This window comes from Phyllostomus discolor, chromosome 1 (genome assembly GCF_004126475.2).
Source record: "Phyllostomus discolor isolate MPI-MPIP mPhyDis1 chromosome 1, mPhyDis1.pri.v3, whole genome shotgun sequence".
NCBI classification, from domain to species: Eukaryota; Metazoa; Chordata; class Mammalia; order Chiroptera; family Phyllostomidae; genus Phyllostomus; species Phyllostomus discolor.
This window is the reverse complement of record NC_040903.2, coordinates 22,280,964-22,303,714: the sequence shown is the minus strand read 5'-3', so window position 1 is coordinate 22,303,714 and position 22,751 is coordinate 22,280,964.

Sequence of the window (22,751 nt, the reverse complement as noted above, 5' to 3'; positions counted from 1 at the left end):
TACACACCGTCAAGTCCGTTCACCTGCTCTAAGTGTATGTGGAGATCGGCTGTGTTACCAATGACCTGTGAGTAGAGGTGGATATTCCCAAGATTACTCAAACGGCGCATGATCAAAGTGTTCACAGCCTAGTTGGGGAAACAAGCATGAGTTACTAAATATGTAATAAATAACACAGGTGTGTTATTTAATCACATAGGGTGTGATTACAATTAAGATAAGATATAAAATTCAGATATTGTGATTACAATTAAGATAAGATATAAAATGCCATTGCTAGAGTGAAGTTTCAAAATGAACACTGCAGAGCCTATTAAATATTTGAATGAGTAACTAGGTTGCAAGTTTAGTTTTCAATTAGGTGTCATCTATCTCTTTAAGACAGAGTAAATAAATCTTGGATCTTAAGTAAAGGACCAATTTCACTTTTAAAATTATCCACAGGAAAGCATCAGTAATGAACATGAATGTCATTTCCTTAGAACGACAATTAAATCAAAATTTCCTTCACATTTTCCCACAGGCACTGAGATCCATAAATTAGAAGAATAATATGTTACGCAAATTTTCTGATAAAGAAATTTCTTTGGCATATATTGATTTAAGAAAATGAGGAAATGAATCCAGTTAATTTTTTAAAAATCCTAATTGAGAGGTACAACACAATTTACATGAAGAACAGAGAAAATCAAAGCTTCATGATTCCATGCTGATTAGAACTACTTAAATGTATGGAATGTACATATTTACTATTTATTATTAAATAATAGGTTTTGCTGAGATTTTCTGAGTAAGGAGATCACACAGGCAATATCTCTTTTTGGGGACTTATTACCAAACCATGAGAAATATCACATAGTTCACAGGAAGCTAATTTTTAAAGAAACCCATTCTAGCATTTACTGTTTTTATAATTTTTTAAAATTTTTATAACTTTTATATTTTGTTTCTGTATAGTAAAATAAGACCTAATTTTTTTTATTGTTGTTCAAGTACAGTTGCCCATTTTCCCCCCACAATGCCCTCCTGCCCCACCTACCCCCAGCTCCCACACTTGAACCTACCCCGTTTGGCTTTGTCCATGTGTCTTTTGTACAAGGTCCCTGATGGCCCTTCCCCCATTTTGATGTGAACTGACTGACAACTCACACTGAAAGGACAGTTACCAAAAAGGTAATATGTTTCAGATTTTTGTCACTAGTTGTGTGTAATAACAATTGTAATTTCTCAGTACCAAGTGAGAAGACATAAAATGATAAGACTTAACAAGTTAATGATTAAAATTCCCATTCCCAATTCTTTCTCTGAGCATCCAACTAACTATGCCTTGATTCATATACATCATCTCATTTAATTGTCACAGTACCTGAGCGACACATTTACGTTTTCCATTTCATTCATGATAAAAAAGGTTCTATGCGGTGAATAAAGATCCCCAGGTTCACACAATGTACGTGTGGCAGAGTGAGGCTATAAACAGATGTGCCAGTCTTGGAACCTGTACTCCTGTTCCCTATACTGTACTGTTTAGGTCCACCCTGATTGGAATATTTGCAGCTCAATTTAGCATTTTTTATAATTTATAATATGCATTCTCTCTGTGCTAGAGTTACCCAAGTCTTTGGGAACACTGTAATGTTTGGCATTGTAATTTCCTTAGAACCCTACATGTGATGGCAGTTGAAGAAACTACTTTTCATATGAAAAGTCAAATACATAAAGTGAATTCGAAGAGGCTCACTACCCTCATCAAGGACATTGGGAAATTCCTCTGAGGTCTTGCACGTATATTCTTTGTTAAAGCACAACAGGAGGTGCTTGGTGTGAATGGGAGGTACGCACATCTCACAAGGTGACCACACATTTTGGTGTCATCATCCTAGTTCAAGTGTGAAATGAGCCAAGGTAACTGGGGCACAATTGTTGGAGCAGGTGGTGGAAGAAAAGGCGTGTTTTCAGTAAAAGCTGCTTCTACCTCCACCAGAGCCCCAGTCCCTGCTAAGGTCTCTCTCTTTGATGTTAAAACCTGGACTAATACCTTTTCCTCCAGGTTGTTCTGAGAATTAAAAGCTATCATCTGAGTGAAGTGATTACTCCGCTGTCTGACACATGATAAGAACTCAAGAATTTTTAGCCATTTTTTAATGACTCCTGCTTCCCAAACTGTTTCATCCAGGCCCGAATTTAATCCTTATTTATTCGCAGGCTAGGCATTCTCATCCTCATTTTTCAAATAAGAAACCTGAGGCTCAGCAATGTGAGGGAGCAACTAATTCAACACAGCCATTCCTAAAACCTGTATTGGAACTAAATCTTGCATTTTTTTTTACTACAACACAAACATCCTAAAAGAAATTCCAAACCTTTCCTGGTTAAAGTCCCATAGATGTTGTGCTCCAGTGTGCTTTGCTCTAGCTCCCCTCTCGGGCTTTTCCTCTCACCGTTACCTCCCTCCAGGTGGAAGGCGCGGTCCACAGAGCTAGTAAGGAATCCAAGTCGTTGCCTGTTTTCACTGAGCCCTGATTGTACCTTTGTCCCGACCACCTGATTACTTGATCAGTTTCCACATTTTTATATTTTCCAGTGAGTCTCTCATCTCCTTATTTATACATGAAACTTCCTCAGGTCAGTGACTGTCTCTAACAGTTCCTTGATTCTCTCAGAGTACCTACTGATTCATCCATTCAGTCAGCCAAGAAAATACCCATCGAACATGTCTACTTGTCCCTTACATATATTTCTGATGACAGCAAATTTTCTGCTCTTTTCCTAGTGTGAGGTGGAGGATATTAAAAGTAAATATGTACATACATACAAAAACACATAAACAAATTAGAAAAATACCAGAGAGCTATAAGGGCTAATTATTCTTACTAAAATAAGACCTGGTTGAGAATAATTGGGTGGCTTTTAGTCTGAATGAAGGGCCCTATGAGGTGGTGACTTTTTTTTTTTTTTAAGATTTTATTTGTTTATTTTTAGAGGGAAAGGGAGGGAGACAGACAGACAGAGAGAGAAACATCAATGTGCGGTTGCTGGGGGTCATGGCCTGCAACCCAGGCATGTACCCTGGCTGGGAATCGAACCTGGGACACTTTGGTTCCCAGTCCGCACTCAATCTACTGAGCTACGCCAGCCAGGAGGTGGTGACTTTTAAGTTGACGTATGATTAGCAAGATGGAACCTGTGGTATATTCATTTTCAGAAACTGAATATCAATAACCATAAGGTAATGAATTAGGTCTGGAGGAATTGGAAATCTGGTTCAAGACACAAATAATATGTAAATAATTCTTTCTTCTAGCCCTTGTTAGAGGCAAGAAACTTTTGGAAGTTTACAAATATTAACCATTCATTCACTCTAATTCAATATTCTGGCACTGAGGTGATGTAACAATAGAGTAAAGGTGAAAAGCTATGCTTTTATGACATTTGTTGGCTTAAAGGCATTGTCAAAGGCTCACACAAAGAGGGAATACATTAGACTTCAAGCAAACAGAAGCAATAGCTTAAACGATGCATCCATCTCATTCAAAGAGCAGTCTAGAAGTAAGATGTCAGTGACTGGAGCAGTAGTTCTGCAATATTATCGAGGATTTACATTCTCTTCCTAATTCTCACTGCACCATCCCAAGCATGGACCTCTCATCCTCATGGTTGCAATATGGTTGCCCCATCACCAGATATTGCACCTGTTTTACAAGCAGAAAAAAAGGGAAGAATAAAAGGCCAAAGAGTCTGCCTTTTTATTTAGAGGGGTGCCCTCTTTATGGACTGGAATTGCACTTCATTGATTAAAGAAGTGAGGTTTCCATCTGGACAAATTGCTGTCCCAATTTTGATTGCTGTCCCAGTCAAAATCTAGGTTTTACTAATAAAGTAAGGTGGGGAAATAGATACTGGGTAAGTTATAACAGTGTATGGCACAATAATATTTAAACCATGCTCTAATACAGGTCATAGTCATATTCTGGGATCTGATAATAACATCAGTCAATGTTCTGTGAGCTTTTAGACTGCTCATTTATGTTTTGCTCAAATATTTGAAGCATGTTAAGCACGGTACTAGGCACTGACGAGACAGAGAATAACATGAGACTGTAGGATAAGCATACATTTTCACTAATATATTAGTTAAATTGGTTATAAATTTGATTCCATTGCACTGTATAATAGCTACTACTAGTTAGTGACTTTCTGTCCTATAAGAACATAACTTTAAACGAACTAAAGAGCATAACTTTAAATGCCAGTTAACACATTCAGTTCAATAAACAAACACACAAATAAACATACAAAAAAGAGATTGAACACATAAAATATTAAGCTTTTAACTAGCTTTTGGAAAATGTGAAATTCAGAAACTCTTTCTGAAATCTGTTATTAGTCTTTATCTGTTAGTTCTGAGTTTTACTGCTTTCCTGTACAGGCAATTGACAATGAACTGCTTTTTCAATCTGACACTGGGGTGCATGGTGTCCAATGTCTCTGTCATTTCCCCCTCTCAGTGATCTGTGGGGTTGAGTCACCACCCAAAGACCTATTTCTTTCATAAGATGTGTCTCCAAATGAGACTGTTACACTTCTCTAGTACCTTTATGAGGCTGCAATTTATCTACTCAATTTGGGAATGGAAGACACCTTCGGGAAATATTGAAGTAATAGAGGTTTCGGTTGGCCAGTGCTCTGTTTCACAAGGGAAAATTGATGTTCACAACAGCCCTCAAGTTAAAACACCGCATAACCACAAGGGCATCATCTTAAACTTTCATAATCCAAAGGCTTAAATCATCTTAGAGCAGAACAGTTACATCATTTCCTTCCACTTCTTTCCATATAAATTCAGATTTTGCTTCTACCAGTTCCACATTTTAGTAAAACAACTGATCAAATATATTATTTCACATTTGTTAGGGCTAACAGAAAGAAAAACTGAATTATTAATTACTTTTTCTGTCACTTGATTTCAACAGCAGATATATTTCATTTTGGAGTTGGAATTATACAAATATAACTTTCCCAGCATTTTAATAGATTCTCACATGTGTTAAGAACACAGTTTTATGACTCTGTATTGTATGAAGCTCTTGGAACTTCAGAGTCATCAAATAAGTTATTTTTGACACGTACCGGATAGCATGTATGAATGTTACTTCCCTTTGCATCCCACACTTGGAGACTGACTCTTAAGATTTGACCCTCTGGGTGCTTTAAAGTAATTAGACACAGTGATTCAACAAATCCAGTACCTTTTTAAACTTGAGGAAAATTCTCTTTAAATAACAATTAGCAGGATTTAATTATTTAATGTCTTTCTTGAGATTATTATAACTGAGCTAATTTCAAGAAGCTGGCAGGATTTCATAACTGTCCTTTCCACTAGAGGCCTGCCTGGATATCTCCTAAATAGTATATGTTCTCTCAATTTCCCTGATCTCTCATTCCTGGATTTGGCTCTTGGGTCTTTATATTTTTTCTGGAGTTCAACACATTTATCGATTCAAAGCATTATTTGCAGCAAGTATCTTAGATTAAGCATGATTCACGAATACTAATATCAGATAACATCAGAGATGTGGCAACCCTGAACAGGTCTGATATTCCTCCTGTGTAGTAGACCTGTGGGTCTGACCTTGTACATGATCTGAGACACCTGGGGGCTGACAAATAGACAGGAAAGAAGTAAACTAGGCTACGTGCGGCTTTCTGCAATGAAGGATGCTCGCTGCATGTTTAACGGCCCTTTGTCCTTTCAGAGCAGGTTGCTAGATGGTGTCATCCTTTCTATCTGCTGCCTCTAAATCAAAATGGCCTTTCTGTCAATATTTCCAAATTATTCCTCTGTCCTGAAATACTCCAGCACTGCCCAGTCCAACTGAATCCTTCCTTTCCTCCATTCCCACAACATCTGGTTCATACTGCTATTGCAATAGCTTACCTTAAATGACAGTGATTGACTGATGTATGTGGCCGGTATTCCTTATGGGACTGGGTTCCTAAGAGCAGAAGTGAGGTCTTCAATGTGTCCCTGTGTGCCTTGGACTTAATGAGTACTCCATAAAATGGTGCAGAATCCATACTGGATTCCTTTTTCTTCCCAATGATGTAGTCATCTTTGTTTTCAATGGAAATGAACTGGAAAAGAAAAAAAAATTGAGAATGATTTCCTTATTTCTTTTCATCCTAATAGAAAAGATAAATAAAATATAATTTCAAACCTGAAACATACTGAATGGTATTTTAAAACAAGCGCAACTGACCCTTTGACCAGGGTATGAACTGCACCATCATGCTCACATGCCCATTGTTTTCAATAAATAAGGCCAGCTTTTGTATCCTCTTTTCAGCATCCGCAGATTCAACCAACCGCAGATGGAAAACAGTACTTTTGCATTCCTAACTGCGGATTCACAACCATGGGTGGAAAATATACTCTTCTCCATCTGTGGTTGGTTGAACACCCTGTACGAAGAGCCTAAGGACTGACTGTAGGTAAGTTGTAGGAGATTCATAAGTTATACATAGACTTTAGACTGTGGGGGTCAGCACCCCTAAATTTGGCATTGCTTGAGGGTCAACTATAAATATTTTAAAATCCAACATTAATATAGAGGCAATTGTTTCTCTTCATTAGCAAGATTTGCAAACATAAAAGTTAGTTCTACTCAGCAGTTCAAACAACCTCAGAGGTACCAGTAGGTGCAGTATTTAGAGATCAAAATTAGTGACTTCGTTGTGTGTTTATTTGGCATATATGCATTAGCCGCGTCTCAGGGCAACCGAAGCAAAGAATAGAATCCCTGCCCTGGAAGAAATTTCAAGGAATGGTTAGCAAACGATGAGTGTTTTTGTATGTCCCCGTGCACCAGCCTTAGAGATGACACAGAAGGATGAGGCTTCATAACCAAACCATGGATCTTAGAAGCTAATGAGGCAGCCGTGGTAAATGTCTACAGAAAGATAGAGCACACAGGAGGCGTGCGGCTCAGATCTTTCATCAGTACAGTGCTTGCTGTGCAGCTGCGAGCAGTGTGGTTTGTGGATGGCCTCCCACTGCTGGCTCTTTCAGCTTGCTCCTGCCTCAGTTTTTGGACCAAGGTCACACCCCTCAATGGTAGCTCTGGGACGATGGCTGAACAAGGTAGTGGTATAATGGCCATTTCCGCCCATCATGGGATTCTTGTGATAAATAATCTTTGCCCTGATACTCTCTGATGGGCCGGCAGAGACCAAGTCAGCTCTGCATGGTGGTCTACTGGCTCCTCCTGCCTCTTTTCTCCCACAGGGGTTACTCCCTATCCAATTTTGTACTCCCCTAACTAGGTCTCAGCGTCTGTTTCTTGGAGAAATCAAGCTGCAACAAAGTGCAATAGTAGCATATGACAAAAGACCAAATCTGTCCCCCTACACTGCTCAATGACTGCTCAATGCTGGCAGCACAAAGAGCTGGCCCAGCCCGCTTGCTTCTGTTATGTAACTCTGAAATACTGTCCCAGCCTCGGAGACACCCGTAGAGCAGAGTAAGGCCTCTGTGGTGGTGCATCACAGGGGTGCTTTCCTCACCTCCCTCAGCTGTGCATCCTGAGAAAGCTTGGCAATCATCTCCTGCGTGCAGTCTCACAGCCTCAGGGTCCGTTTCCTGCATTATTAAGAGTGGTACTTTCAAATGTTAACAAACTACCCAACAGTGTAGCTATACAGTAAATTGTATGCAAATATATATATATTTGCATACAATATATATATGATCACTATCTACGCTCTATTATTTAAGTAGACTACAAAGCTATACTGCCTACCCTCCCCATGACTCTGTGCCCTCCTCCTACTTACAGACCGTAAGCCGTGCAACAGCCATATGGAATTCCTTGCAGTGCCCCAGGGCTCCATGCCTCTGCTTCTATTTTAGGGGTTCATGTAGTTTTCTCTGGTTTTAGATGCATCTTTCTGTCCACCTGGACAACAATTCCTCTTCCTGCAAGACACAGTTCAGGCATCTTCATTGAAGTTTCCTTTGATGCCCTGAACATAATGTCATCATTTCTCTTTTTCATCTCTCTGCACTTGGGATATGTTCTGGCTTTATAATTAATCACTTCAAAGCAGGGAAGTGAGAGGAGAACAAAATTTTGGAAGGAGAACGTAATCACTGTTTTTAAAACATCTCCTGATTTAGAAAACATCTCCTGTTTTAGAAAACATCTAAGTGCCTATGTGTAGAAGGCTGTTGAAAGCGAGGGTCCTGATATACTGGTTTTGAGTATCATTGCTCATTAGCACTTAAAGATCATTACAGAAAACATGACTGGCTCTTAATCAATTCTGAAATATATGTCAGAAAAAAATAGCACTATAACTAGGCTTTATTCATGGGTAACTGATTAAGATAAACTGAGAGTTGAGATCGTCTACCTTTGCTTCTTGAATTCAGTGACTAGTTGCCTAGAAACGAGAATCATGATTGACATTACTAGGCGACTCTCCTTTGAAATTACTATTAATAAGCCACAGACTTTATAAATAAGTTTCTTTGAGGAGAAGAGAGTTAAGGCTAAGAAATCCTAAAACTATAAACTATTTCAGGCTGGGAATAATTTAAAGCAAAGAGACATGTTCGTGAACCAGCCAAGAGAGTAAGAAAAAGGAGACATGTGCTACCACTTTATATATATTCTCATTCTATCCCACACAAACCCGTGAGGAAATAGAACCAGCGTATCGAACGAGGTCGACTTGGTAGAAGCAAGCAGGAAGCAATTTAATTCTTTCTCCTGTCTGTTTGAATTTGCTCTCCCTTTCTCTTTTAACAACCTTCTGGAAATACAAAAGATATATAATAAACCGTACATGTCCAAAGTGCACAGTTTGACAAGTTTGGGAATATGTTACATACCAGTGAAACTGCCACCATGGTGAAAATAATGAATGTATTCACCATACCCAGAATTTCTGACTGTTCACTACTAGCTTATAGAAATACAGTTGATTTTGTGTATTTGAATCTTTACCCTGGCAATCTTGCTAAGCTCACATCTTTGTTCTAGTAGCATTTTAATAGATTTCATATAATGCCCTATATGGACAATTATGGCATCTGTAAATAAAGATGGTTTACTTGCTCTCTTTCCAATTTATATGCCTTTTATTAACTTTTCTGGCCTTATTGTGCTGACCAGAATTTTGAGTATGTGTTGGCAGTGGACATCCTTGCCTGGCTCCCAGCCTTAGGGAAAAGCACCCAGTCTTTTCACCATTAGTGTGACATTAGCATGATATTTTTTTTGTAGGTACAAATGTCAGGTTGAGAAATGTCCTTGCTGAGAGTTCTCATTGAGAATGGATGTTGGATTCATCAAAGCTCTTCAGAATCTATTGAGATAATAACACATGGTTTTGGGGTAGTCTTTTTGTGCAGTGAGTAACATTGATCCCCATATGTTAATCTTGCCTTAGACAACTGCTTGCAGTTTTTTGCTAAAGGATGAACATCTGTTATTTCATTAATTCATGTACTATTTACTTTGTGCCTTCTGAGAATAATGTGCTATTCTAGATGTTGAGATTCACAGTGAATAGCACAGAACAAAGTTTGTTGTCAGGGAGACCATATTCTAGTTGGATAAATAGCCAATAAGTAAGTAAACAGATATACACTATATCAAGTACTGCTAAGTGTTATTAAGAAAAATATAGGAGGGTGTATTCATGAGTGTGTTACAAGTAAGGCAGGTGGAGTGCTCTTTTTATAGATGGTAGCCACGAAAGAGCTTCCTGAAAATGTGACATGTGGGCAAATATCCAGATGAAATGAAAGAGCAAGTGACATTTAGACATCTGGAGGAAGAAAAATTCGGTTGGGAGAAAGAGTTAGTGCTAAGGTGGGGGATGGTTAACATGTTTATGAAGCTGCAAAGAGATCACTATAGCTGGGTTAGTGTGTGGGAACATACCCCTCCAATATCCGGGTTAATGAATGCAAATAAAAATTGAAGACAGAAGACAATTTAATGCTATTACACATTCAAAGGGATATCATTTAGTGGTATTCCAGTAAAATATTCAAATTGACAATACAAGTATACTGGTATGTATTCATTGCCTTTTTCTAATATTTGATCTCATTCTTTCTTAGCCTAAATTTGAAACATAAGAAGCTACATGTAACAACAATAGGATGTCCAAGTTTATGTCTGCGCCAGTTGGGTTCACACATCACTATTTAGTCTCTAATTATGTTTTATTATAAAAGTATTCCATGCGAACATTTAGTTTTAGGTGTCGACATTATTTTGTTATGTCATGGAGTTGATGCTTCAAATTTCAACTACCAAGGCTACTCAAAGTATTGCTTTGAAGAAGGATTTGAAAATTAATTATTTTTCCTATACACTTTTTGCCCTGAAGAAGTTATTCAGATTGGAAGATACTTGAAAAAAAGAAAAGCTTCTGAGGGTAAAGAAGCATATGTGAAGCTGAGTTTTAAGGAAGTTAATTATTTTTCTTAGCTGTGAAACTTTTAGGTGTTTATAAAATGCTAATGTAGGTTATGCACCTCCAAGAAGAGGTATTTCATCGACAGCAGAAAGCCCACTAACAGCGTGAGGAAGTGGTGCACGCCAGTGCGGATCGTGAGAAAATTTGTCCTAAAAACACTAAGGACACTTTGGTCTGTTGAGTTTGCTCTTCAAGCTGATGGGAGTGGTGAACAGCTGGGGTCTCGAAGACACAACACAGGGTGACAATCGAAAGGTCAGAACGGATACTATTAAAAAATTATAAGCAAAAGCTTATAAATTTTTATCACTCTCTGCTTTTAATTAACCTTTAAAAGCTATTCATGTAGGGATGCATAGATCTTGGCTTTTGAAGACAGTAGGATGTAAAACTGCTGCGCTTTCTAATGCAGACCAGTGGATGCTTTTCTTCCAGGGGGGTATGACATTTCAAGTTTCAATAATACCATGCCTGGTCAAAGTACCACTAAGCCGAGTTTCAAGATGGGCACCAGGTAGAAAGGCGGTATTTTGAATTCTTAATTATTTTTCCATTACCCTCAGATGTTTAATAAGATTACTAACCATGTTTTGATATGATTAGTATAATTGCATAATTGGTTAGACAGTTCAGTTCCAAACTCTGTAGGCTAGGCTTTCTATAAACTTATAGAACAAATATTCAACAAACAAGCTGCACAACTTATCTTCAAGGAAACAATTAAAAATAATAAATTAGTTTTCTATTGCTGCATAATAAATTACCACAAGCATAGTAGCTGAGAGTAATGCACATTTGTTATCTAATGGCTTCTTGGGGCAGTGGTCCAGGAACAGCTTAGCTAGAACCTCTTCTTAGCTGGAACCTGAGTCTTACCAGGCTATAATTAAGAGGATGGATGGGCTGGGTTCTCATCTGAGAACCCAACTAACTGGGAAGAATGCCCTTCCAAATGCACTTTGGTTGTTGTCGGGATTCATTTCCATGTATCTGTAGTACTAAGAGCCCTGGATTCTTGTTGGTAGTCGGCTAGAGTCTACCCCCGACTCCTAGAGGATGTCATGTGGACCTCATTAAATCTAGAAATAAAGAAGTCTCTAGAGAAATTCTGCTAGCAAGTGGGAATCCTATATAATATAGTCCCACATAATCTTGTAGAATGTATCCTATGAGTTAGTGATAAATCCTGCCCAGATTCAAAGTGAGAGGATTATACAAAAGTATAAACTCCAGGTGGCAGGAATCATGAGGGCCCACCTTAAAGTCTATTTACCACACAGTGCATCTGTGCTAAGGGATATTGTAGATGATTATAGTCCATTGGGAAAATACGGGCTTTGGAACCAGCTAGGGCCAGGATTGAAACTTGGCTTCAGCACTAACTAGCTGTGTGCCCTTGGGTAAGACATTTACTATCTCTGTATCTTAGTTTATTTATTTATAAAGTGGAGAGAAGAATTCAAAAATAAAATCAAATGAGACCATGCATACAAAGTGCTTATCTAGTGGTGTGAGCATGGAATGAATGCTCCATAACAATAGCTGCTCATAAGAGTAATGGTAGTGATAGCAGTATTGATGGTGAAAATAATAACCCAGCACCTATTGATTGATTGATAATAGAAGTGTCCTTTCCTTTCTGACATATGTTAGGATATATTTGATACATATTTCATATTCCCTCTTCTATATGTAACAAATATAATATAACTTATAATTCTAAGATTCGTCTATTTGTTGTATGCAACAAGACGTGTGTGTCATGCTAAGTAGCGACTTTGGGCTGGTGAGCAGGGTGGAGTGGCTGGGCTGGGACACAAGATCAGACCTGTCTCTCAGACACATCCCTGTGGCAGGGCAAAGGGGAGCAAGGCTGAGTGATTCAGTGCTTCTGTTCTTTGTGTCTCCATAGATTCTCTAGAGAGCGGTGTAGCATTGTAGTCCATGCACATGGTTTAATGTTTGAACAGAAATGAACAAAGAAAACAACAATGACAACAAAACCATAACCACCAAAAACCAAACTAAACAAACAAACAACAACAAAAAACAATCCTTAGTCTCTTTTCACTAGAGAAGTGAGAAAGGGATAGATATAGATGTATAAAAATCACCTTCCAGGTATAGTTACTGATATGGCTATAAATAGATATGTCCTCTTTTTTTTCTAATTATGTTCTGATAAACCTAGTTAATACTCTGGGCTCACATTTTAAGAGTTGCTTTTATGTTTATTGAGCATATTATAGAAGATAAAATAAAAATGGCAATTTCAACCATATATGCACACACCTATAGGCATATACTCAAAATGGCCTTGGCCTTAAAATACATCAGTGGCATCAGGACACCAGGACCCATCAACCTAGAAGCCATGGCCCTAGAAAAACCAGTGTTTCTCGTAGGAGGATGCTGGTGTGGCTCACAGGCACTTTGAGAGTTTTTGTAACCACCGGGCATCTATCGAGCCAGGAGCATCTGGCAAGGTCCTGTCAAGGCCTGACTTAGTTAGAAAAATCTCACAAAGATTTCATGAAACCCAGCATTTTATTATCTTTTAGAGTGTCCTCCCAATTCTCCCTCTTCCCATCACTGTGACAATACCTACTGAAACATGAGCCAAAAAGAGTGATTTTTAAAATGTATGTTGCCCAGGACCTTTGTTTCATTCTGGGCTTTACAACAACTAGATAGGCCACACCCAGACTCCACTGTCTCTCATCTCTTTATACAGTCTAAATGACCTCAATGTTATGTGCCAGGTTCGTGAAAGAGTCTTCCCCCTTCCTTAGCTTCACTTTGCCCACAGAAGCTGAAGTTGGCTGGACAGAAAGATAAACACAGCCCTAAACGCTAGTGTAAATCACCTTCAAAAGTGATGAACTGGGGAAAAATGAAGTCTTCTAGCTAGGCCTGCAAAATCTTGGCTTTACAGAGAATAGGAATAGAAGCAACTTTCTAGTCGCAATTCACTCTGCTTCTGTTGACTATTAGTCTTTTGTAATACTAAGCTTCAGCAAACTTAACACTTTAAAATTGCTTAATAATATAAAGTGGGCTAAATTCTCGAGTCAAAGAACAGAAACTATCTGGTGTCTTTGCAAATGCTTTATATTCACTTTCGGTGCACACTGTACATAGTATATTCAAAGCGCGACTCTGGAGCCAGGGGGCTGTTTACCAGCCAGGGGGGCATGTTCGTTTCCCGGGGAGTGATGCCCTGTGGGAGAGTCATCCCTTTCCCAAGGATCCTGCCGTGGGATGAACCATGGGAAACTCAACCGCAGTGTTTCAGAGCTCAGTTCTGCATGTCTTTAATGGTGGAAAATCTTAATGTGTTCAAGGTCATTCATTCAGAGCCATTTTAATGGAATGAGATAGGTGTCCATCACCATGGGGAGGAAAGATCACAATGTGTGGTTGATACAGAGAGGAGATTTTGATATGAAAATGATTATTATATTTTGCTTCTCAATTGCCTAAAAAGGCAATTACCAAAGATGAACTGCATATAAATTTTGATCAGTGATGGCAGTATAGCGATGAGCACAGTGTGTCTCCAGTGACACACTGGATACTTTCTTGTATCTTAATGCCTAATCCAGGTGTATATGCTAAAAAGTATATTTCATTCCTTTGTAGACACTGCTGTGCTACATTGGCCACAGAATTCTGTGGTAGTTTATCTGTGTACTTTCTCATTAGGAGCTCACACAATCTAGCAGTATTCCATTTTATCAAGAAAACGGTACTCCATATGTCAAAAAATGGATAGAATAGTGTAAACTCTTTTAAAGAGAATGAGTAAATTACCACATAATTGGGTGATTTAGAATCTGAATCAGGGCTCACTAAATTAACATTTATGAGCCTGTGATGTTTTACATAATTGCTCTATAATTGTGATTCTTGCTTTCTAAAATGAAGGAAATGTAAAAGATTTTATTATAGTCACCATCAAGGAAAAATACATTTTTTTATTCCTTCTTTTTTACTATTTTCAAAGCCATCACAAACTCAATGGTCTTTCATTTGTCTTAAGAACTTCTGGGTATAACTATTTTCAGAATATTTAGAAGCTCAATCTCTTTCTACTTTTGTATATTATAATAAAATTGGTTTTAAAGATGTTAATTAATAAGTAACATATTTAAAATAAGTGAATACAAATTTGTTAAACAATATGCCTTCTATGCACAAAGCATTTGGCACTAAATTATTAACAAAATTTCATGTAACATCATGTCAAATTACTAGAAGTTTTTCAGATGGCTTTTCTCATTTTACCTTAAATGTATTGGTATCACGATCTCTATTTCAAAGTTGAGGAAAATAACACTTGATGAAGGTCAATGACACTGTAGATCACAAGGCCAGTTAATGACCGAGTCTATACTAGAACCAGGTGGAGAGCCCGAGGTGCAGGCTTAGCATGTTCTTCACTGACCCCGCCTACATCCATAGTGGCTTCCTGTGTCCTTCCTGCTTCTCATGTGTTAGTAAACTAGGCGGTCCAAGCTTGATACTTATATCCTACCTCCAAATAAAAATATTTGGCATGATTTTCAAAGTATGTAAAATAAAAAATAGAAGTAAGCTAGACAATTGGATAAAGAGAAAAAAGTAGTAGGAAAAATCAGATAAAGCTAGTGGTTACATTGCTCTAAAATGTATGTGTTACTGCTGTGCTGTCTCATGAACTTGACAGAGTTAGGGTTGAAAATCAGTTGCTGAGCTTTCTAGAAATTAGTGAGAAGATTGAGCCATTGAACCTTATTTCCAGCATGCATAAAATGAGAATAAACTGGCAGTTGGGAAGAAACACAGGTATCTCTGGTAGTAAGAACAACAACAAAAAATTTCCTGTGGATGTGAGGAAATAAGAAGGTTCCCTGCTTCCATCAGTGGTGGTCCTAACCAAAATCAAGTGCCCTTTTGGTGGAGCCAGACAAGGCCAGAGGAAACTCTAACCAAAAGTAGGCAAGGCTGTACCCCAAAACCACAAAATGATGCATGTGCCCCTTTTTAAGTGATCTCTGCATTCTTACAATATCAACATGATCTTTATTTTAATTATGCCTTTTCTGGAGAAAAAAAACCATTAAGATACCTAGTCACTGAATTGCCCCTACTTCCAGATAAATGCAACCCACTTTCCTAATCTGTGCTCAGGATTGCCCAGCACCTACCCAAACTCCATAAGAAGACCCTTTTAACTTTCCTTTGCTAAGATGCTCCCCATGGTCCTCTGGGTGTCTTCTCCCTTGCTATAGCAGACTAAATAAAACAATTCTGTACTTTTTATTTTTACCAAAGTACTTTATACTTTATGTGATTATAGGTGTTTTCTTGGTATCATTTGATTGCCAAGTTTTGGCAGAAATAAAAAAATAGAAAACTATTTAATAAAGTCAGAAGTATCCTCAACAATATATCCAAAGTAAATAAAATATTTTCACATTCCAATTCCTTATAAAACTCTTTAATTTAAGCCAACATCATTACACCAAAAGGTGATACCATAGTAGCAAAATGTAGCAGTTTTCAAAGGATCTAACAATTCAGAGAAGCATTTGATATCTATGCTTAGGAAGGTCCTTAAGAAAATGTAAAGAAACTTGATGAATATTTGATTTATTCAAAACATTTAAGGAGAGTTTTATAGTTCAAAACCTATCAGCCTCTAAAATGTTTTCCTTATCACAAAATAACCAACTTTTTAGATATTTTTCACCTGGTAACCATCATTTCATTATGGACTGAAATCACACTAAAATTTTCAGTTTGCTCTTATCCCAAGGCTTTTGCTGAGGTAAAAGTATTTTTAGAATCATAAGAACATTCCTAGTATTCCTAGATTACAAAAATGGATTTTAAATGGAAGTAATTGGATTCATACCTCAGGGGAAGCAAATTCTAATATGTCATTCCTGGAAAGAGTCATAAAGGGTTAATTGCTCCTTCAAGGCTGTATGTAAGTCTCTTTTTTCAGTTAAAGCTTATTTTTATTTTTTTAATTTTAAAAATATTTATTGTATTTTTTCCATTACTATTAATTTTATTCTTTAAATGGGAAACAATAGCTATCATAGTGAATGGAATGTAAATATTTAAAAAGAATATGTTTTTTTTAAATGAGTTTCTTCAACATCCAAAGATATTTCTCCTCTCTACTATTGATTGAATTTCATTCTCATTAGCTAATTAATGAATTCTACCTCCAAATCATAAGTTTTTATTATCTGCATTAGCCATCAGTGATGGATTCTTTTCACAAAAATACAACTCATGGCATTGATTTAAACAATTCATTGTTCTGTATAGCACAGGAAATAGAGAGTGAAACACCATAAAATATTTTTTAAGTCTTGGTAAAATGCAAAGTCTTATTAATCACGCAGAGACTAAAGTTGAAACTTGAGTGATAGACATTTCACTTTTAATTTATTTTCAATGATTCACATTTCTAAAACATGCTATCTTCTCTCTATAATACACTCGCTAGGCTTTTCTATCTGCCTCTCCTTTTATCTCTCTATAATGTTCTAAATGTGGATTTTCTGGCTTTAAAGAACAAGTTTCAAGGTCAAAGCTAATTTCTACAAAGACATTCAGATATTTCAGTATCATGTCAGTGCTGCATAGATACCCTCAGTCTCTTCAGGGCGAGTGTAACCCAAATACGATATTCTTCCAAAACTGAATTCTCAAAAATATCCCTAACCTATTTGGGTTAGAAATCAATTCCTGGATAAATGCCCTTTTAGTTAAGACTGTATATATCAATATCCAAAAGTTGGAAGTCAGCCTTACGTGCAGTTTTTAGAAAAAGGTAAAATTTTTGTTTTGTTATTAAGATGGTCTTATAAATTTGCATTCAGAAATATGCTGTGTCTGGCCAAGCCACAAGGAAATGCATGCACAAGAAACAATGAGCAAAGAACGCAGAGGGAATGCTTCATTAATTTCCAGACTGGGGACACAAATTCCAATGTAATAAGTCTTATAACCTGGACTATCCCACCCAGAACATCCCTTTTTCTAAGCAGCAAGTACCTGATGGCACCTGTCAGCATCAGGGGGAAGGTAAGTTTGGATATTTATTCACTTGCAACATAAAGAATGCTGCGTATTATGAAATTCAGTGTGGAGGAGTCTTTCCCCACAGGGAAAGCAGGAAGTGGCTCTCAGGAGATGGGTAAATGGATAATAGAGGAGCTCCAAAATAATCAGCCAGTTGCACCGACTATGGGTAGAATTTATGTCTCAAAACTCAGTTTAATGCTGTGCACTTTGCCTTACTGTTATTCCAGAGAAAATTCTATAAACCCTGAAGCAATTAGCACATCCTATGAAAATACTTGGAACAATTTCACATTTAATTGGTCATGTTTTGTGATCTAGCACATTTGGGGCCTCCAGAAAATTCTTCAAGAATGTGATGATAATTGAAAATAACATACAAATTTAGCTGAATTTTATCTGTTTTGAGTTTCTACGATAGTTAGAATGCTTTTGAGTTTATCAGAGAGTAATTATTTAAGTAAAATTTAATATTGTTATTTTATTTTCTTAAAAAGAGAGGGGTCACTTAAATGTTTTAAATCCTTAGAAGAATCTCCAAGGCATTAATAATTTCTGAGTGATATTTCCCCTTCATTAATATTTTAAAATACAGAAAATACTATCATGGAGTATACCACATAGGTCGTTATTTATTTGAAAAATAAAAACCACTTGAAGACAGTTTGTTCAGAGAAGTGTTCAGTGGCATTCACATCTTTTCCAAACCAATCTGACTGCCTGGAGTAACTTGCTAATTCAATCTGTTGACATAAATGGTCTATCAAAAGCGAATGTCCATGTACATAAACGTAGGCAGCATGAAAGAATAAGAGCACGATGACTATCTATTAATTTATGCCTCTGTGCTTCATTATTGTTTCATGATGTTTAAGTGACATGTGTGTGTTTTGTGCATATTTGTCTATTCAAATAGGAAAGATTTGAGAACTCTATAGAAATATGGTTTGGCTATGTAGTGCCTTGGACTAGCATATGTAAAATGATTTTGAATTGGCTTTTCCAGACTTTCATTGTCAGCTAGCTCATAAATTTCCCCCTTTAAACTCTACTTTTAATATTCTTAATTATCAATTCACATGTAACCTATATCTTGCAACCTCTTGCAATCAATATTGTGGAGTCATTTTATATTGGTTTCACTTTCACAGTGGGATATGACATTTATCGGCTTAAGAATGCTGACTAAATTGGACTGCAACTCCAATATGTATAAAGGTACCTGCAGTAGCAGGATGTCAGAAGTCTGGATATATAAGAAATTACAAAGATCAGCCAGAATGAAAGTCAGAACTGGTAAATAAAACACAGTAATTCCCACTAATAAAAGAAAGCAAAAAATGCAATTTTCAATACAAATAAAAGGATTGAGAAATGCACATCATGTGGAGGTTATTGATGGTGAGGAGGAATAAACAAAGTCTTGGTATGGATCACATTATTTCCTTAGAAAGACTAAATGAAGGCAGCAGGAAAAAGTATAGCTGCTGTCAAGCTAACAGGGAAACAGTTAGGGAGAAGTAGAACGGTGTTGCCAATGGCAGTTATAATTCAGTGCCTATGATCCTTAATGAACATAAAATTTAAAAAATGTTAGATGATCTGCAAAATTTAGCAGCTAAATTAAACATGAATGTCAAGAATCCTAAAAAAAGTTAAGGTACATTAAGAAATAAAAAAAGTAAAAGGTGAATTCAAACATAGTCCTATAGCATGATGTGAAATTAAAATGAAAAAAATTGGGGGCATTAAACAGCATGTGCAGAGAAAGCATATAAAATGAATGCAAGAAATTAAAAGATGTAAGACAAAGCCCATATGACCCACACACCAAAGAGAAGCACAGTTATGAAGAGTAAAGAAAGATGTTGTTGAAGTCAGGGAAAGAAGTCTTGGGTGGAGGAAATATCTATGTAAAAAGCAAAATGGCAATGGTACAGAAAATAGTGAGCATTGTCAGATGCGTGTTTACATCTACAGACAAACCCATGGCACTAAATCCAATAGGCGATTTTACGTCCTCATTTCATTTGACCTGTTACAGGTTTTGACCAAGCTGATCACGCAGCTTTGATGCACTTTCTTCTCTTGGATTCCAGGAACCCCACACACTCTTTGCTTCTCTCTCTGCTCTCTAGATGCTCCTTCACAGGTGCTCTCTTTGCTCTTTTTCCTCCTCTTCATGCTGACTTAATGTTGGAGTGCCCAAAGCTTAGTCCTTGGTCCACACACTACCTCTTGGTGTCACCCAGGTTGACGAATATCAATATCACCTACAGGCTAACAACTTCCAAATTTAAATCTCCATTCTAGATCTTTCATATGAACTTTACACTCATATACCCTACTGCCCAATATTTCTAGATAGACCTAATGTCCAAACTGAACTTCTAATCTTCCTTAGGAGGGAGAGACCTCTGACCTCCTTCATGTAATTTTCCTCATACCAATTATGAGAAATTTCATCCTTGGAATTACCCAGACCAAAACTTTGGAGTTATTCTTGCTCCTCCTTTTTACAGCATACCCAATATTAAATCCATTGAGGGGACCTTTTGCTCTATTTTCAAACTATATCTAGAATTTGACCACTTTTAAGCACTTCTTGCCCTGCTGGGTAGCTCAGTTGGCTACAGCATCATCCTAATATGCCGAGGTTGCAGGTTTGATCCCCAGTCAGGGCACATACAAGAAGCAATCAATGAAAGCATAAATAAGTGGAACAACAAATCTTTCTTTCTCTCTCTCTCTCTCTCTCATCAATAAATAAAATTCAAAAACTTGAAGCACTTCTTCACCATTACCACACTGATCTGACACACCATCGACAGTCACTGGATTACTGCAGCAGTATCCTAGCTGGTCACCCTGCACTTACCCTTGTCTTCCTACAATCTGTCCACTATGCAGCAGCAGAGTGATCCATTCAAACCCCACATCTAAGTAGATTATTTCTCTGTTCAGAATTTTCTGCAATAACTCTCTGTTTCCTCAGTAAAAGCCGAAGTTCATGCAATCATCTGCCAGGCTCCACATGACCTAGTCTGCTCCCCTGTTGTCTATCTCTCTGACCTTTTTCTCTCCAACTCTTCCCTGCTGCCACTACCCCAGAGAGCCACATTTGCCCCCTGCTTTTCCATGAGCACATCAGGCTCACTCTCACCCTGGGACCTTTGCTCTGGATGTTGTTCTCCCAGGAATGCTCTTCCCTCAGACATCTGCTTGGCCAACTTCCTCAACTTCTCAAATACTTGCTCAAATCTCACCTTGAGAAGGCTTACCTTGACCACCTCTTTCAATATTGCAACCTGACAAGAGTCCACACCCCTGCCATTCAGGATTTCAAATCCCCCTACTTTGCTCTCCTTTTTCATTTGTTTCATGGCATTTGTAACTTTCTAAAACACCATATCATCACTTATTATCAGTTTTTTATTGGTTGTATCTTCTTGCTAGGATATGAAATCCATGAGAGTATATGTTTTTGACTGTTTTGTTTCCTAATGTACTCAAAATGCACAGGATGGAATTATTATTAAATAAGTTTATCATTATATAATGAACTTTTGGGTTATGATCTGTACAAGGTCTGTCTGGAAAAAGTCCAGCCATTATTAACATAATGAGAATGGTTCACATGGCATCGATGTCGCCTGGCAGCCAAGGAGAGTGGACTGGAATGTGCATGCATGAGCAATGATGACTTCACTGTGCTAGTCGGTGGTGGTGGTGGACACCATTGACTGAGCATATGTGCTGTGTGGCCGCTGCATTCAATATGAGTAGATCAATGAATCTGCATCAAATTTTACATTAAGCTTGAATGTTCCTCCCATGAAACTATTCAGATGATTCTGAAGGCCACAGCTAAGGGCAACTGGTGATTGGCAGCTTCATCACCACAATGTGCTCGCTCATGCATCACACCTCACGCAGAGTTTTTTGGTCAGACATCAACTCACCCAGGTGACTCAGACTGGCTACAGCCCAGATTTGGTGCCCCGTGACTTCTGGCTTTACCCCAAACTAAAATCACTTTTGAAAGGGAAGAGATTTCACACTGTGTATGAGATTCAGGAAAATACTATGGGGCAGCGGATGGCGATTGGGAGAACTATGTGAGGTCCCAAGGTGCCCACTTCAAAGGGGACTGAGACATCATTGTCCTATGTATAATGTTTCTTGTACCCTCTATCTTTTTCAATAAATGTCTCTATTTTTCATATTACATAGCTGGATACCTTCTGGACAGACCTCACACACAAAATTTTTATGCCACTGGGTGTACCTCAGCCCTTCCCCCAAATACTGTGCATATTCAATACGGGTTCAGAATTCACTGTTGTTGTTATTTAAGAGTTGATGCCATTAAAGTTGAAATGACATATTAAGTATTTAGTAGATTCAAACCTCTGTATCCTGAGGACTATAATAATATAAAAATATGGTCTCTAAAATGTATTGGTCTAGTAGGGAAGAATATCGTAATGTTCACATTTATCAGACTGGTATATTTCTTCTTTCTAGCTGTAGTTCTCCATTGTGAAAACTAATAAAATAGCATCTATTTTCAGGAGTTCAGGCAAAAACATTTGTTCTCCTTATCTTTTCTATGGCATTTTAGAATTGTAGTAAATGAAACATCTGGTTACCTGGTTAACTCTTCTCTAATGGGATCACAAATTCATTTAATTCTCGCTTCTTAAGGAGCTCCCTGGAGGCTCAGCCAAATGCTGACTTAAAGTAATAGGCTTTCAGCATTACCATCTAGGTACACATTTTTATTTAAATGCCACAGGGACCTTCAAATGGCTTTAAGTAGATGAAATATTATCATGATGTTCATGTGATGTTGTGTAGTGCTGATATTTTAAAAATATTTGATATTTTAAACAAAGTCATAAAATACACAATCTGTCCCCGGTTGCTACAACTGAAACTGTATCTATGGAAACAAAACTCAGTGACCATGAATGTTAATCCATTTGCATTTCCACAAAGAAGTAGAAAATGAAAATCTCAATTTCAACCACATGTTTTGCAAATGATATCTCCTGACGAGAGAGAGTGGGTGAATTGGTATTTTAAAACATGTAAGAAAAATGTTTTCTTCTTAATGTAGGCATATTAATACCTTATCCTTTTCAATCTTTTAGAATTTTAGGAGCTGTAAT